The following is a 17,441-nucleotide window of genomic DNA, read 5'->3' on the forward strand; positions in this document are numbered from 1 at the left end:
AGGAGTGATTGGTTACAATTTCAAGTTTTAAATATTTGTCAATGCATGCTTTTGAGTCTCTGTGCTCTGAGCATTTCTTTTGTAGTGAATGCAATAAATAGCTGTCCTATACCTACTACTTTGTACATTGAATACATTTCTAGAAGGGACCCTGTTAATTCTTTTGGGGAAGATTCTAGACATGACCGACCCTATTGTTTAAAGAGACTTTTCTGGAATAAGTTCAGGTGGGGGAGGCATAATGAGACCCTGAATGTAAGAAAGACCTAATGCCTCTCTTTTAGAGGTCAGGCACTCCCAGAACTGAACTCAGGCTTTGTGAGTCCAAAGCAAAAGCCCCTGGTGGAAGATGAATGACTGTGGATCACAGGTAATGTTTTTTAAAAAATCCTGTGATTTTAACAGTGTGGGAATTATCTCCAGTTATACAGATTTTCATATTTTCATGTTTTAGATGTTTTCAAGAGTTGCTATTAGTAGTCAAAATGGCTTATTCACTCAAAGTTGTTCTTAAAACAATATTGTTAGGGGCAGCTAGGTGGTGCAGTGGATAAAGCACCAGCCCTGGATTCAGGAGGACTTTAGTTCATATCCGGTCTCAGATACTTGACACTAGCTGTGTGACCCTGGGCAAGTCACTTAACCCTCATTGCCCGGAAAAAAAACAAAAACAAAAACAAACCCCAATATTGTTGTTAACTATATAAACATTCCCTTGGTTCTGCTTATTTCTCTCTTTATAATTTCATGCAATTCTATCTATGTTTTTCTAAGATCATTGAATTCATCATTTCTTATAGACTTCTTCAGGGGGTGGGGGAGGGGATAGGAAATAAATAAGTAAAAAGCAGGACTGTGCTTTCATCAGTTTAGGGAATTTCTTGGTCTGGAAGCTCCCAGCAATTCTTATGTAAATTGTAGTCTTAGAAAGTTGCTTATTTTTAAAAAAAGTTGCTTATCTAGAATATGTGAAAAGCTATCTTTCTAGACCATATTTTTTTCAGTGAACAAATCCTGAATACAAATTGCCCTTCTTCCCCCACAGTTCCTCATCCAGTTTAATCCTTTAGTGATGAGTGAACCACAACTTACTGACATTTCACTCCCCTCTAAGAAAGGCAAAGCAGGAGAAAACACTATAATTTCACCAAAGAAAAGGAAACATTTAGGTCAAGCACCATCCCTAATGGCTCCAATGTCTCTATATCTTATTTCAAAAAAGATGTGATAACAAAGAATCTTTTCTTGGTGTCACCAAAACTCATGAATATCGTGACCTAGGAAGAATGATATTTTCCTACATTATAAATTTATAGCAATTTTTCTCTAGAGATAAATGAGCAAGCAGTTACTTACTCAGAACTGAACTTTTCCAGTACCTCTCAGCCCCAATTTCAAAGTCCAGAATGTAATAAAGGTATAGCATTTCCTTGATGATTGAGCCCTGGCATTTTAGTGTTGTGAGTCAAGCTAGTTGGTAAATTCAATGTTTTCTTTTTCAGTTGGTTGGCTTTTATGACTCAGAAACTCTCATGTTACCATTTGTTTGAAATATCAGGAAACTAAGGGAAAGGAAGATAAGGGAAAGTTTCAGTACAGCACTTGCCATTTTCATCTCTTGTCGAATATTTTAATTAATGTGAATCTGTTTTCTGCTTCTTGTGAAGCAGAATGACTAGCTGAGAGGTTTCTGGGTCTTGGGTCCTGATGATGCTATGTTGTCTCATATATATTCCCTGATCAATAAGGTCAAGTCTTTGCCCCTACATGCCTTTTTTGGTTAATGTTTCTCTTTTCTTTTCTGCAGAGAATGCATACTTTCAATGGTAAGTCATTGCTAGAAAAACAGGAATCTGTTGTGTGCTTCTGTTCAAAATTTTAGTAGTAATGGGTGTCTTCTTTGTGAACTAATCATGGAAAAACTAAAGATCACCTTAAGCATTATATTGGGATGTGGCAATGCTCTACATTGGTTTACTACTGGGTCACTTATTAAGCACCCACTGTGCATCAAGCATTGTGTTAAATGCTAGGAAAACAAAGAAAGTCAAGATATTAACATGTACATATATTAATTATTGAATCTCATTAAATAAAAACAATAAGATTAAATCATTGGGTCAGTATATCATGCATTATTATCAATTCAGATTGGCTTTCAAAGATCAATCCACTTTTTTGTTAATGTGCCCCAAAAGTAATGCCATCACTTTGTATCTCCAACTCTCCAGTTAGAGAACTTTAAATGCAAAAAATCACAGAATCACAGAACTCCAAGGTATCCTGGAAAAGACTGTTAGTACTTCAGAGAATTCCTGGCTCATCTATTGACTAATGGTACTCTGACAATTTTTTTCCAGAAGAAAAGGGACTTATTCTTAATGAATTATTCTTCCCATCATTTTGCATTATGAAACCTCCATTTCACTGTGTTGTGTATGAAAATTAAACATGCTAATTAAGTTAAGCAGTCATGGAAACTGTCTTTCAATAAGTTCTATTTCAGAGAATACAAGGTATTTCTAGATACTGCTTAAATATTTCAATGAAAAATTAACAATTCAAAAAATTATACAAAATTTTGACAATATATTCAGATAAACTTTTCTTCACATGTGAATCAAAAATCAAGATATTGGATTGAAATCTTTACTCTTCATCCAGTTGATCTGACCTAATATAAACACAACCATAGACATTAAAAAAAATTGTTCTAAGATCTTTAAGAAAGGAAAAGTTGTGTTATACAAGTATTGAAGCAATAAGTAGGGGGAACATAAGGAAGCAGAGATTTCAAGTTCTCTCCACACAAAGGTATAGATAATATTCAATTAATAGTGTCTTCTTTTGACTAACTTCCCGCCTTCCGAGACTGAGGCCGAAAGCAAGATGCCAGTAGCCGTGGGTCCCTACGGACAGTCCCAGCCCACCTGCTTCGACTGAGTGAAGACGGGCTTCGTGATGGGCTGCGCCGTGGGCATGGCGGCCAGGGCGCTGTTCGGTACCTTTTCATGCCTCAGGATCGGGATGCGCGGCCGGGAGCTGATGGGCGGAATTGGCAAAACCATGATGCAGAGCGGGGGTACCTTTGGCACGTTTATGGCCATCGGAATGGGCATCCGCTGCTGACCGCGGTGTCTCCATCTCTTCCCAAGACCCCCGCGCACCTCGTTGTTTAATATAATAAAAGGCTTTGAGTAAAAAAAAAAAATACTGTCTTCTTTTTCTCTAGGATATCATTGCCACCCCTGTTCAGATAACTTGTTCTCATGTAGCATTATCTGCTCTCTTTTTTCTAATGAACATAAAAACTGGAAGCAAAGTCTCACAGCCTGTTCCTCTAAAAATTCCAGCCTCCTTTATGTAGAAAATGAGGAAGTAAAGTATTTACAGTGTAAAGTATTTACAGTGACTGTTAATTCCCATTTACATAGTTCTTAAAGTTTGTCATGATAGCACTTCAGTGGAGGTACTGCACATGTTATTTATAGGTAAGAAGTGAGGCTCAAAGAGATTAAGTGATCAAGTCAGAGATATGAACCCAGATCTCTGCTGATTCCATATCTAGCACCCTGTATGATGTAGTAACATTATACATCTCCATCTTTCCCCCTTTTTTCCTTGATAGACAGTGTGACGTGCTTAGAACAAAAATCTATTCTAATTTTGGCTCTTCTAAGACAAATATAATGTTGTTTTCCTAATTAGATACTAAGAATCCTTACTTATTCTTGATGCTATTATGTTCTGGAAAAGGTAGAAGAGAGAATTGATTAATGTTTATTTGTGGGGGCAGCTAGGTAGCACACTGCATAAAGCACCAGTCTTGGATTCAAGAGGACCTGAGTTCAAATCCGACTTCAGACACTAGACACTTATTAGCTGTGTGACCCTGGGCAAATCACTTAACCCTCATCGCCCCACAAAAATAAACAAGTAGGGGCAGCTAGGTGGCACAGTGGATAGAGCACCAGCCCTGAAGTCAGGATGACCTGAGTTCAAATCCGGCCTCAGACACTTAACACTTACTAGCTGTGTGACCCTAGGCAAGTCACAACCCCAATTGCCTCACCCCCCCCCAAATAAATAAATAAATAAATGAATTTTTTTTTTAATGTTTGTGGGTCCAAACAAGAATTTCTAAAAATGGAAGTAATGGATCTTGGCAATGGAAAGATGGCTTTTCTGCCTTCCCAAATCTCTAAGTTTCTGGCATAGTAAGGCCCACTTTGTCCTATATGAGTTTATTTTTGAATTTGTACCATAAAGAAATTACCTAATATAAACAGGAATAGAGGGGACTAGAGTTGGAACTCCAGAATGATAGCACCATGGGGAGCAAGGCAGTACATTCAACCCAATGTTGAATATCTTTCCCTGGCCAAAACCAAACCAAAACAAAATATAATAGAGGATATCATCCCCCTGGAAACCATTTTCAGATTCCACTCTGCCTCCTACACAAACCCTCCAAATATATAGCACACATTCCCAACTATGCTTTTAGCCTTACTCTTTCCTAAGAATTCCTATAGCATTCATTGTCTATGAGATTTATTTGATACTTGAGGTATACCATTTTCTATGGTATTGATAGTTTTATATAATTTTCTTTGATGAGAGGGACAATGTCTCAAATCTCTTTTTACCCATAGCACCTAGCAAATAGCACATGCTCATTAAATATTAGTTGAAGATGATGATGATCAAAGAGCAGATTAATTCTTCCCAAGATAGTTTAGGACTATTGTCCTAATGTGGATTTTCCTACAATTCGTGGGGATGGAGGAGGTGGTGCTTTTGAAAATAGTTTACTGCAGTAAATGCACTTTATATTTTGCGATGGAAAACACCTAACAATCATGGAAAATCAAGTGATGATCCTATAATTAGAGACCTTTCAGAGTAATTGTTATTAATTGAACTCTGCAGCCCTCAATTAATCTCCTGGGAGGTGTGTTGTAATAGCAGGATCACTCTTTATTCTGGATGATAACATGGAATTCTGTCTTCTACATATGATTCCTATGCATCCTAGTTTGTCTGGTTTCCCGCTTGTTTCCTACTTATTGCTTCATTTTTTTGCACACATAGAAGATAGGATGTTATGATCTGCCCTCTCAGCATCAACATTCATTGCTTTGTACCTTACCTTCAGTTCATGGTTTCTATATGATCCTCAGAGACTCAGAGAGATATATTCTATATCTACAACATCCCACACCCCCAGCTTTAACCCCAGAGAATCCAGAAATTACTGCTGATTTATGCAATAATGAATCTGGAATCTAGGAGCCTTGGATTCATGCCCTGCTTAATCCAATCCAGTCTAACAAGCATTGGTTGCATCAGAAAAATGTAATAAAGAAACTGCAGATCTCAGAACTCTTTAGACTTCAATTCTGATTTCTATGACATGGGAAAAAAAGACATTTGTTTCTAATATGCCTGATAACCTTTCCCTTTGAAGGTCTATATTTCTAGCCACACATCAAGCTGACCCTAACACCATTGGTATTGTTTCCTTTTCTCTTCAATGGGTTTCAAAAACTGAAAATGAAAATGACAGAAACTGTCCTATATTTAAGCATGGTGATACAGGCTCTGCTAATGATTCCACAGACTCAAATAAGTCTATCTGCAATCAAAGAGCTGACCAGCACTTCCTATTGAAACACTAAAATTATGAGTTTGTGACATGTGCATTTGGGCCCTTGTCCATTCTTTCCTGGTCTTATCGGCGTCATGTTGCCTACGGTAGAACAGAGTTTTGAAACCTTCTCTGTGATCTCAGGAAGATGTCTATAGAACCCATTCACAAAATGGAAGCTATAGAATAAAAATGAGACTTTTCATCTTTATGAGATATTCACCAGTTAAGTAAAGGTCTCCTTAAGTCATAATTCAAGTAGTATGGAAGCAAACCACTAGCAAACTTTCAGGATAATAAAAACCAACCATGAAGAATTTTTCTGGCACACCAACACAACTCTCTTCTTTGCTGAAAACTCAGTAGGAATGATGAAAGAAACAGGGATAATTAAGGAGTCCTCACTTTCTATTACCCAAGCCTTCTAAGATTTCATTGGGCTTCAAGTCAGGCTCTGAGTCTGGCACTGAGAAAAAGGCAACCAGGCTGCCATACTTGTGTACCACTGGGGTAGGGGTCATATTTTATGTCTCTCTCCTCTGCTACAAGAGCAAGCTGCTTTCACCCCTATCATTCCTTCCCTTGTCCTTTTTCTTCTCTAGATACCCCTTTTCAGTGTTTTATGTAATTGGTGGTGACTCCCCCAATTGGTTAAGATAGGATGGTGCTTTTTTTTTTTTTTAGTGAGGCAATTGGGGTCAAGTGACTTGCCCAGGGTCACACAGCTAGTAAGTGTCAAGTGTCTGAGGCTGGATTTGAACTCAGGTACTCCTGACTTCAGGGCTGGTGCTCTATCCACTGCGCCACCTAGCTGCCCCAGGATGGTCCTTTAAGGAGAGAAGGGAAGCACATTTGACTTTCATGATATTGTGTTGTGGGAATGGAAGACCATTTTAAATCTTTTTAACTTCAAAGTTGGTTCTTTCCTAGTAAGTCTTTGGGTCTGTTTGTTTTTATAATTTATCTGATTGCATTTCAACCAACAAGCCTGAATCATTGAAAGCTTAGGCTTTCCTCAGAATATTTGGCATAAAGGCAGGGATTGTTTAGCAATGGTCTCATGATTAAATTTATTTTTAAGAAGGGCAAGGTGGTTGGGCAAGAAAGGGAGTCTAGGATGAGTGGATGGGCAGATATAAGAAGCTGTTTTCTGGTAGCTAAAATCTTCTTCTAGGCTTGTGGAGAACCCTTTACATGGAATAAAGAGAAAGATCCTATTCATCCTGTGAAATTAGTGAGATGAATATCTTATAGGCAAAATGAAAAAGTGAGTATGACATGGCTCTGACTAATACCTCTGGAGAGGCTGGATTGATCAAAAATAAATTGTTCTTGCTTACTAAGTGTAAGGTGTGTGCTACCCACATGATGAGTGGGTGTCCATATGGTATGTCTACTATATAGACAAGAGGTTTCATGAGGAATAAATACACACATGTGTATATATGTGCACACATATGTACATGTGTGTACATGTATGTATGTGGATACATACATATATGCACACGTATGTATCTATCATCTATCATCTATTTATCTATCTATGTTCCCCTATATGGGTGTGTATGTTTTCCAGTGTTCTCCCTTAGAGGACAATGAGGAAAGAGGTAAATTTTTTTTAGTTTAGATTGAAGCATACTTTTTTCATATCCTTCATCTTTCTTACCTTTTATTTTATTTTGCAACATGGATAATATGGAAATGTTTTGCATGACTTCACATGTATAGTTGATATCATATTGTTTGTCTTCCCAATGGGTGTGGAAGGGAGGGAAAGGATTTGGAACTCAAAATGTTTTTTTTTTAATGAATGTTAAAAATAAATAAAAATAGGGGCAGCTAGGTGATGCAGTGGATTAAGGCACCAACCCTGGATTCAGGAGGACCTGAGTTCAAATCCGACCTCAGACACTTGACACTTACTAGCTGTGTGACCCTAGGCAAGTCACTTAACCCCAATTGCCTCACCAAATAAATACATACATACATACATAGAGATGGGTTTAGTGAATTGGTTTATATATCTTCTTCATGGGGCAGCTAGGTGGCACAGTGGATAGAGCCCCAGCCCTGGAGTCAGGAGGACCTGAGTTCAAATCTGACCTCAGACACTTAATACTTACTAGCTGTGTGACCCTGGGCAAGTCACTTAACCCCAATTGCCTCACCAAAAAACAAAACACAAACAAACAAACAAACATATATATCTTCTTCATAGCTCACTACTCCTTATGATTAGGAAGAAAAAAGGAAAAGTATAGATTTATAAAACACCTACCATGTATCAGGCACAATAGTAAGCACTTTTGACAAACATCATCTCATTTGACCAACCTGCTCCGGGTGCCTGACTTTTGGGTGGAGTGTCACCTGAATGATGTCCAATATTTCCTGACCTAGAGAGAGAATAAAAAGGGGTCATGAGCCTGTTTACTCTGGTCCCCTCTGGGAAAAGAAAACCATACTAGAATTATATCTACTTCCCTCCCTAAATATTTCTAATCTGTTGCAATGATTTTTTTAGAGTTAAAAGCTACAAACTTCCCTGGCCATTATCCCTTAAAGATGGTGGGTACCCCAAGTCTACATTTACTAAGTTGGCTTTTCCTACCAAACACTAGTAACACAAAAGACCCAGAACAAATAAGGAGTAGCAAGTAAGGCCATTTACCCAAGCAGAGATCAAATGGAAATTAGAGAAGTTATGCAGATAGTATTTTGTTGTTCAGTCATTCAGTAGTGTCTGACTCTTCATTAGCCCATGGACACCAGGCCCTTCTATCCTTCATTATCTCCCAAAGTCTGTCCAAGTTCATGTGCATTGTTTGCATGATATTATCTATCCATCTCTTCCTTTGACATACCTTTTTCCTTTTGCTTTCAATCTTTCCCAGCAACAGAGTCTTTTCCAATGAGTTCTGTCTTCTTATTAGGCCAAAGTATTTAAGCTTTAGCTTCAGTATTCATCTTCTAGTGAATAGCCTGAATTAATTTCTCTAAATACTGACTGATTTGATCTTCTTGCTATCTAAGGGACTCTCAAAAGTCTTCTCTAGGGGCAGCTAGGTGGCACAGTGGATAGAGCACCAGCCCTGGATTCAGGAGGACCTGAGTTCAATTCTGGCCTCAGACACTTGATACTTACTAGCTGTGTGACCCTGGGCAAGTCACTTAACCCCAATTGCCTCCCCCCCAAAAATAAGTCTTCTCTAGCACCACAATTTGAAAGCATTTAAGCTTTCAACTCTCACACTCATTCATTGCTACTCAAAAAACTACAGCTTTCATTATATGGACCTTTGTCAACAAGGTGATGTCTCTGCTTTTTAGTACACTGTCCAGATTTGCCATAGCTTTCCTTCCAAGGAGCAAGTGTCTTAATTTCATGGTTGTAATCACCAGCTGCAATGATCTTTGAGCCTAAGAATCCAAAATCTGACACTGCTTCCATTTCTTCTCCCTCTATTTGTCAGGAAGTGATGGTACCAGTCGCTAAGATCTTAATTATATTTTTGTTAAACTTCAAACCAGCTTTTACAATCTCCTCTTTCACTCTCATCAAGAGGCTTCTTAGTTCCTCTTCAGTTTCTATAGTGGTATCATCTATATATCTGAAATTGTTGATATTTTTCCTGATGACCTTAATTCTAGCTTTTGATTCATCAAGCCTGGAAGTTCACATAATACACTCTGAATGTAAGTTAAATAAATAAGTTGACAATATATAGCCCCATCATACTCCTTTTCCAATCTTAAACCAATCATGGTTCCATTTTTGGTTCTGTTGCTTCTTGGCTTGTATGCAGGTTCCTCAAGAGACAAGTAGGATGATCTGGCATTTCCATCTCTTTGAGGACTTGCCACATTTTGTTGTGATCCACACAGTCAAAGGCTTGAGGGTAGTTAATGAAGCAGACATAGATGTTTTTTCTGGAACTCCCTTGCTTTCTTCAAAATCCAGCTAATGTTAGCAATTTGGTGTTGAGTTCATCTGCTTTGTTGAAAACCATCCTGCTTTTCTGGTAATTCTTGGTTCACATGTTGCCAAAGCTAATTTGCCGAATCTTAAGCATAAGCTTGCTGGCATGTGAAATGAGCGCAATTGTTTGGTAATATGAACATTCCTTGGCACTGTCCTTCTTCTTCTTCTTCTTTTTGCAGGGCAATGAGGTTTAATTGATTTGCCCAGGGTCACACAAGCTAGTAAGTGACAAGTTTCTGAGGCCAGATTTGAACTCACATCCTCCTGAATCCAGGACTGGTGTTTATCCACTGTGCCACCTAGCTGCCCCCAGCATTGTCCTTTAGGACTGGGACATAAACTGATCTTTTCCAATCCAGTAGCCACTATTTTATATTTTGTAACTTTGATGGCATATTAAGTCTAGCATTTTTATAGCATTATCCTTTAGGGTTTTAAATAACTCATCTAGAAGTCCATATAATAACATACTATAAAATACACAAAAGTAAATGAGCTATTTAGTTGGGATAAAGATTTGATCTGGGTTCAAATAAGAGAAAGACCCCATCTCATGCAAAGGGAAATTGTCTCAATTCTTTAGAGAGGCAAACTAGACATCAGGGCCATGTTGAAGAGCTAGCTTAACTACATGTCTCACCCCCACAGGTCTTGAGTCAGTCCCTAAGAGAGTCTGGAACCATTTGCATCTTCTCAAAGTAGAAATGAAGAATATTTCTCATATTCAAAGTTTTTGCATAAATCCCACCCCTCATACAGTCATGTGGGGTGGCTTCTGCACTTTCCTCATCGATACTGGAATTATGTTCTATAGGCAGAATGAAGCACATGAATGCCCCTCTCTCACCCAGTTTGAATGGAGATCATATTACATAAATAATTAGTGGAATGAAGTTGTATACAATGGATTTTTTTACTCAAGTAAAAGGGACAATGAATAAAAGAGGACTAATATACTGTCGATGGCAAGAAAGCATCACCTAGGGGGCAGCTAGGTGGCAGTGGATAAAGCACCGGCCCTGGATTCAGGAGGACCTGAGTTCAAATCTGGCCTCAAACACTTGACACTTACTAGCTGTGTGACCCTGGGTAAGTCACTTAACACCCATTGCCCTGCAAAAAAAATAAATTTTAAAAAATTAAAAAAAAAAAAAGCATCATCTCTGATCCAGAGGTTCAACACTGTTGAATCTAGAACCATAACAGAGGAAAACAGGAGTAGGTGTCAACGTGATTGTGAATTACAACTGATGCTAAAAAGAACTTCAGATTTATCAATTACTAACTCAAAGGATTACTTTTTATTTTATTTTTTTCGGGCAATGAGGGTTAAGTGACTTGCCCAGGGTCACACAGCCAGTAAGTGTCAAGTGTCTGAGGCCGGATTTGAACTCAGGTACTCTTGAATCCAGGGCCAGTGCTTTAACCACTGCGCCAGCTAGCTGCCCCAGGATTACTTTTTAGAACTTCAAAAACATAATCCTTAAATTCATTTCAAGGAACAAGAATTGAGGTCAAGAATTTAAAGGAAAATAATTTAAAAAGTAAGAAAGAAGAGAGTCTCTTAGTATCAAATATTAAGCTATATTACAAATCCGTAATCATCAAAACAATTTGGTACTGGTTTTAAAAAAGATAGCACCTATTTCAGTGGAACCAATTAGGTATACAACATATTGAACTTTGTAGCCTTTTGTTTGATAAAACCAAAGAACCCAGCTACTGGGTGAAGGACTCACTATAAAAGCACAGAGAAAACTGGAAAGTAACCTGGGAAAAATTCAATTTAGACCAATATCTTATAACAAGATATTGCTCCATATGCCCAAATGGCTATAAAACTGTGCAAACCCTTTGACCCAGCAATACCATCACTAGGTCTGTATCCCAAAGAATTCATAAAAAATGGAAAAGGACTTACATCAACAAAAATATTTATAGCAGTTTCTTTTTGTGGTGACAAAGAATTGGAAATTGAGGGGATGCCCATCGATTGGGGAATTGCTGAACAAGTTCTGGTATATGAATATCATGGAATACTATTGTGCTATAAGAAAAGATGAGCAGGCATATTTCAGAAAAACCTGGAAAGACTTAAGTGGACTGATGCTCAGTGAGATGAGCTAGAACCAGAAGAACATTGTACACAGTAATAGCAACATTGTGATGATCAACTGTGAAAGACTTAACTCTTCTCAGCAATACAATGATTCAAGGCAGTTCCAAAAGACAGGAAGGAAAATGCTCTCCACAATCAGAAAAAGAACTATGGAGGCAGCTAGGTGGCACAGTGGATAGAGCACCGGCCTGGAGTCAGGAGTACCTGAGTTCAAATCCGGCCTCAGACACTTAACACTTACTAGCTGTGTGACCCTGGGCAAGTCACTTAACCCCAGACACTTAACACTTACTAGCTGTGTGACCCTGGGCAAGTCACTTAACCCCAATTGCCTCACTAAAAAAAAAAAAAAAAAGGAAAAAAAAAAGAAAAAGAACTATGAAGTCTAAATTCAGATCACAGTATACTATTTTCACTTTTTAAAAAAAAAAAAAGATAAGTTCCAAATGAATATGACCTAGATATAAGAGGTCACATCATAAACAAATTAAAGGTACAAGGGGGAAAAAAATTACCTTTCAAATCTATGTTTTGTTGTTTGAAAATTTATGGGGGTACCTATCTTTTTCCCAAATTTTAGGGAATTTAATTGGGGTTTTTAATATATTATTACTTAGAAATTAGAGGCTATAGTAAACTGGTACAGTTTTGGGCATTAAGCAGTTAATTAAAGCATATTGAATATTAGTTGTGAGAATCAGAGCTCTGCCCTGAGGAGAAAGCATGTGACTTGGTGTACTCCTGTGACGGCATCCAGAAGTTATGTCTATAGAACTGCCTGTAGTCATGTCAATCAAAGCTACCAGCCAATTAGCTTGGAGCTGTGTATGTGGACAGCCCTGCTTCCTGTTTCACAGATTGCTTCTGGGAGAAGCTGCTGAGGATCTCTCTTTTTTGTCTGGAACTAGCTTGGTGGCAGCAGAAGGAGAATGGGGGCCCCTCTTAGTCATTCGGACACCAGCTTGGTGGTGAGATATTTCATGTGGGCTGCTAGGAAAGGAAATTGCTTTCTTTCTCTCTGGCTATACTGACTTAGATCTGTGCTAGGATTTCCATGCTATAAGGAATCTGTTCTCAATCTCTCTCTCTTCACTAACTTATAATATATATATTTGGGGGGGGGCAGGGCTATGGGGGTTAAGTGACTTGCCCAGGGTCACACTTCTAGTAAGTGTCAAGTGTCTGAGGTGGGACTTGAACTCAGGTACTCCTGAATCCAGGGCTGGTGCTTTATCCACAGTGCCACCTAGCTGCCACCTATAATACATATTTTAATAAATCTTTAAAAACCTAAACTCTTGGGGCAGCTAGATGGCGCAGTGGATAGAGCACCGGCCCTGGATTCAGGAGTACCTGAGTTCAAATCCAGCCTCAGACACTTAACACCTACTAGCTGTGTGACCCTGGACAAGTAGCTTAACCCCAATTGCCTCACTAAAAAAAACAAAACAAAACAAAACAAAAAAAAACCCTAAACTCTTGCTGAATTTATCAGTGGTTTTAGCCAGCTTCCCCCCAAGACTGGGGGTGGGGTGGGGGGCAGATTAGAACCCACAATTTAGATTTTAAACAACACATAATAAAGAGAGAGAGAGCCGTGCCCTGAAAGTTCAGAGGGGAGAGAGAAAAGGCGCATCTGCTTCCTTTAGCATTCCCTGGACAAGAGCATGAGAGAGTGTAAGCATGAGAGAGGTCCAGAGGAGAAGCAACCCATCCACACTGCTCCAAGCTAATTGGCTAGAATCATTCAAATCTATTGGTTTACTAGACTTGAGGGTGGTCTGGGGCAGTATGTGCTGAGGTCAGAGTCCAGAGGACAGATCCTCCAGAGGGAAAGGCTTTCAGGTAGGTGTGGTTTTAACCTCTATTGTCTGTATTCACAGTCCAAGGTCCAACTTGACTGACTCTGGCCTGGTCTTAAAAGTTCAGCCAAGTTCTCTGGGTCAGGCCCTGGGGCGGGGGGGGGGGGGGCGGGAAGGCCTCTGGGTCCCTCAGAACCCCATTATTTTCTCACAATGTATAAAGGAAATGTTCATAACACATCACACAATGTTGCTGTTACTGTGTACAATGTTCTCCTGGTTCCGCCCACTCCACTCAATATCTGTTCAAGTAAGCCTTTCTAGTTTTTTCTGAAATCATCCTGCTTGTCATTTCTTATAGCACAATAATATTCCCTCACAGTCATATACCACAATTTGTTTAGCCATTCCCTAATTGATGGGTATCCCTTTGATGTCCAATTCTTAGCCACCACAAAAAGAGCTGCTGTAAATATTTTTATACAAATAGGTCCTTTTCCCTTTTTAATATATCTTTTGGATATAGACATAGCAGTGGTATTGCTGGATCAAAGGGTATGCACAGTTTTATAGCCCTTTGGGGATAGGTCCAAATTCTTTTCCAGGATGGTTGGATCAGTTCACAGCTCTACCAACAATGCATTAGTGTCCCAGTTTTCTGACTTCCCCCATCAGCATCCATCATTTTCTTCATTTGTCATATTAGCCAATTTGATAGGTGTGAGGTAGTACCCCAGAGTTGTTTTAATTTCCATTTTTCTAATCAGCAGTGATTTAGAGAATTTTTTTCATGTCTAGAGATAGCTTTGATTTCTTTGTCTGAAAACTGCCTGTTCATATCCTTTGACTCTTTACCAATTGGGGAATGACTTGTATTTTTATAAATTTGACCAAGTTCTCTATATATTTAAGAAATGAGGCCTTTATCAGAGATTCTTGTTGTTACTCACTCAATTGGATGGAGTAATTATCTAATCCTGCAGGAAAGTAGAAGGGGAAGGGGTTAAGAAGGGAGGTGTGAAAGAAGGGAGGGCAGAGTGTGGGAGGAAACAGTCATAAGCGAAATACTTTTGAAGATGGATAGGGTGAAAGAAGATAGAAAATAGAGTAAATATCATGGGGAGGGAATAGAGTGGAGGGAAGGTTAACAATAGTAACTAAAAAAAAATTTGAAGCAGAGGCAAGAGTAATGCAAGATGATGATGATGGATTGATGGTGATTGGGTGAAGATGAGGATTGATTGAGGAGGACTGACTGATGAGCAGGATTGATTGAGGATGATGATGCAGATGATGGATCATGCAGATTGATGGATGATGATTGATTGATGATGATGACAAAACATATGGTACTTACTTTGCTGGGCTACTGTGAAGAAAATTTTTTGTCAGGTATCCTACATGAGCTGATGAAAAGTGAAATGTACTGTATACAAAATCACAGCAATAATGTAAGATGATCTGCTGTGAATGACTTGGTTATTTTCAGCAACAAAATGATCCAAGACAACTCTGAAGGTCTTATGAAAAATGCAGTCCATCTCCAGAGAAAGAACTGATGGTATCTGAATACAGATTGAAGCATAAAAAAAAAATGATACTTGTTGCAAAATTTTCCCCCAGTTTTCTGTCTTCCTTTTAATTTTGGTTGCATTGGTTTTGTTTATGCAAAACCTTTTTAATTATATATAGTTAAAATTATAGAATAAAAATTATTTATTTTACATTTTATACTGACCTCTACATTTTCTTTGGTCCTAAATTTTTCCCTTATTCATAGATCTAACTGATAAACTATTCCATGTTCTCCTAATTTACTTATGGTATCACCTTTTATGTGCAAATCATGTAGAGGTTCTTATCATATTGAAGCATATAATATATATTAACTCTCCAAACACTGGGGAGCTGGGAGTGGTGTGGCAGGGAACATAAGTTGGAGTTCCCTGGTTCCTAGAAACTAGAATAATCTGCAAATGACACCAGCTCAGTCTTTATATACCAACATGATATGGGGCTAAGGTACACCCAGAAGATATAATGCACATGGAATATGCATTTGGTTCAGTGTCAGAATTGGTTCCAAGACCTTGGTGATCAGCAGGGTACTTGGGGACACAGTAAAAGTGGCACTAGAATTTTGCCTGTCATCCTGGTCTGGTATTGGAGGTTGAACCCAGGTGAGAACTAGGTTTTTGCCTATCTTACTTAGAGGTTTGGTCCAGAAATCACTTTGCCTGAGGTTTGAATTCTGCATCTGACACTCTTGTACTTGTAGAACTTATATGAAAGGATCAAATGAAATAATTTACGGAAAGTACTTAGTAAACCTTAAAGCATGAGACAAATGTCAGTACCCATCCCCCTCAGTGTACATACCCCACCACACACACACACCCACACTCCTAGACTCTTTAGTTTTATTGGAGATCCTTCTTCAAATATTTGTTAAGGATTTTCCCCAAGACTCCAGAATCACAGAATCACCTCCTGGGCACAAGAGTGTTCAACCACTGAAATTCACTCTTGGAATCACACAAGAATTTTACATCTGCCTCACATTGAGCACTGCTGTTACAGCATCCTGTGTATGTGGGTAGATAAACACCACCTAGGATTTAGTTTCAAAGCTCTGTAATTACTGGGATAACCCATTTCAGACCAGTTGAAGACATGGGGTGCTAGCCCTTAAAAATGAGCTTCTAGTATCCTAGGAAGTTAAAGGTCTCCTCCACTCTCTCTGAAAAATGGATAGGTTTGGATTCTATACAGCATCCCAAGTCAAGCAATAAGTGAAGGTGCTCTGCATTGAATGATTTTTTTGAGCAATAATTCCTGGGGTAAGCTTCATGTGGCCAACAAAATTGCTATTTAAGTCTGTATCATAAAAACCTTTTCCTATACAAATCCATCAACCAGTTACAAAGACCACCCAGTCTTTGCCCTTGCCTCGTAAATATCCTTGTAAAAGCTAGGCAGTTCCCTAAGAGACATAGAGAGGAAGGGTCACTCCACCCTGAGAACAAAAATCTTTTCAAGGGAGACACTGCCAGGAGATTGAGATGCAACATGACCAAGAAGGGGAGAGATGTTCGAGTATTGTTTCTTCTGCAAAAAGATGCCCTTCTCACCTCCTTCTGGTTTGAGTGTGGCTGCTGGAGAGGTGAGCCCTTGATTGTAACAGCATGGTGTGACTTCAGAACATCAGGATGTCAAGACAATGCTGTGATACCCAAGAAGTGGTAGGTGGTATTCTCAGAGCACTAGAGCATGGGAGGAGAGGAAGTGGTTCTGGTGACTGTGAGTGTTAGTATAAGAGCAGAGGAACTACATGCAGGAGGAGGAGTGTGTGATGCTGAGCATTTGCTCTGGCTCTTCTTCCCTTATATAGACATTGTGGTGAATACATGGTTATGGGGCTTATGGCTCATTTACCACATGTAACACATTTTACTACAAACAAAATGGAACAACTGATGATCAGAACCAGATGACCAGTTACTATCTACTATGGTTTATCTGAATTATGGGCACAGCTGAATTTGCCTCCAGAATTTCTTTTTTTTTTCTCTACATTTTTATTTAGTATTTTATTTTTCCCCAATTACATATAAAAATGAGTTTTAACATCCATTTTTTAAACTTTGAGTTCCAAATTCTCTTTTTTCCTAAAGAAAACAGGCAAAAAATAAAGTTAAAAAAATGCTTCAATCTCTATTCACACACCATCAGTTCTTTCTCTGGGGATAGTATCCATCATAAGTTGAATTCAGAGTTGTTTTGGATCATTGTATTGCTGGAATAGCCAAGTCATTCACAGCTGATCATCTTACAATATTGCTGTAACTTTGTACATAGTTCATTTGATTTTGCATCAGCTCACATAAG

General features: G+C 38.7%; 1 pseudogene; it reads left to right on the forward strand.

The window, feature by feature from the left end:
• The first annotated feature begins 2,591 nt into the window (after positions 1 to 2,591).
• LOC122729295 lies at positions 2,592 to 3,129 on the forward strand (annotated as a pseudogene).
• The last annotated feature ends 14,312 nt before the right edge of the window (positions 3,130 to 17,441 follow it).

This window comes from Dromiciops gliroides, chromosome 5, assembly GCF_019393635.1.
Source record: "Dromiciops gliroides isolate mDroGli1 chromosome 5, mDroGli1.pri, whole genome shotgun sequence".
Taxonomy (NCBI): Eukaryota; Metazoa; Chordata; class Mammalia; order Microbiotheria; family Microbiotheriidae; genus Dromiciops; species Dromiciops gliroides.